Here is a 1,885-nt window from a genome sequence, read left to right as displayed (position 1 = left end):
CTCGAAGAGTAAGAACTCAACGAGACCCTACCTCTCTTTGTCTTATTTGAGAGGTAGGGTCTCATTGAGTTCTTACTTTTTCATGTCCAAATCCGGAATATAAATCATAAAAGAAAAATCTCCATGTTTGGAAGCAAACTCCAAACCCAGTCGAACTGAACTCCAAGTTTAATAGCATTCTCCATGGCGGTTACGGATGACCATATCTAGAGTTCTTCCCAGACGGAAACTCTCTCTCTCTCTCTCTCTCTCTCTCTCTCTCTCTCTCTCTCTCTCTCTCTCTCTCTCTCTCTCTCTCTCTCTCTCTCAGTGTGTGTGATAAATGGTGTTTCCTAATCTTTTGAAATCCTATCTTCCATATTTGCAGGCCACTAGGAAAAATCGAATCGAATCGATTTAAATTGGTTGGATTGAATTGATATCAACTGGTTTATACCAATGGATTAGTATGGACGAAGGGTTCCATAAAAAAAAAAAAAAGAAGGCATTCTTATCCAATCCGATTCAAGATCAATATCGGTCAAGGCCGATCTAATACTAATTTCGTGTTCTTAAACCCTCACAGCACACCAAAAGAGAGTGCAATTTCCTATCAATAGGTGTCAAGTTGACTTAGGATGGACAAGTAAAGATGTCAATGGGTTGGATTTTGATTTTTCAGTTTGATTCAAAATACAATATATCCAAATCGAAATCATAAATATTTATAAAATTAAAATTGAATCAGTTCAATTCATTCTTATTCGGTTTTCATGTATTCGGTCTAATTTCATTTTCATACGGTTTGATTTATTTGGTACACATATGTATTCCATTCAAATTCAGTTTGTTTGGCTCGTCTTTATTTGGGTTTTCAATTTTATTTGGTCTAGTTCAAACCAACCAAAATTGAACCATATTTGAATTTCATTTTTTTTAGAAAAGTAAAATCGAATTGAGTTGGTTCAATTTTAAGTTTACACCTTTATAGACAAGTAGCCGTTTTGCTACATGAACCTTGTCACCATGTGTGCATGTTCGGGTAGGGATTGTTAAACACAAGCAGGGTTGCCAACCTTAGGTTGGGACAAAGCAAGAATGGAGGACTTGGGGTTCAACCTACTCAAAATCATTTTTATACATTTGTTTCTTTGTAATAGATAATTGACTGAGTTTTCTTTCACTAATGATTTCTTTATTCACCAATTGAATGATACTTGGAATAATGAAATATCAAACATTCCCGCCAATAAGAAGTGGAAATAATGACAAAATCATAGTGGTGGGGGAAGTGATTTCATAGGTGAAAGGAAAACTTTTCCATTCACAATTTGTGCGTAATCATTTTCAATTCTTGAAAACCATTTTCTTCCTTTTCAATGATTTCATTGTAGAATTAAAACTCTGACTTTTTTTATTTTCTTGGGGACACTTATATGGAGTGTGTTTAGTGTTTTTCACTATTTTTTGATGAAAATTGAATAATTCTGATTCAACCCCAATATGACCTGATTCATATGATTGTAGAGTCAGTATGGACTCATATTTGATACCATCTATATTATGAAAAGAAAATGTTTTCATTCACCAATGGCTACATATGGGACCCCCTCTCTCCCCACCTCACCCCCCTATTATTTGCGATCGCAATGGACCACAGTGAATGGAACCGTGGCCTAGGAAAACTTGGTCCTTATGAAAACATTGAAACCTTAAACTAACAAAAATTAAAAAAAGACGTGCCCGGTGCATGAGACTCCCGTATATGTGAAATCATGAGACAAGAACTACGTAACCTTACCCCGAGAATGTCAAGAGGCTATTTCGATTGTTGAAACCCCAGATTACAATATTAGAAAACTTGAAAGATTTTAAGAATAGAAAGACTCAGAGTAAAATTATGTAG

This window comes from Macadamia integrifolia, chromosome 13 (genome assembly GCF_013358625.1).
Source record: "Macadamia integrifolia cultivar HAES 741 chromosome 13, SCU_Mint_v3, whole genome shotgun sequence".
Taxonomy (NCBI): Eukaryota; Viridiplantae; Streptophyta; class Magnoliopsida; order Proteales; family Proteaceae; genus Macadamia; species Macadamia integrifolia.
This window is presented reverse-complemented; position numbering follows the sequence as displayed.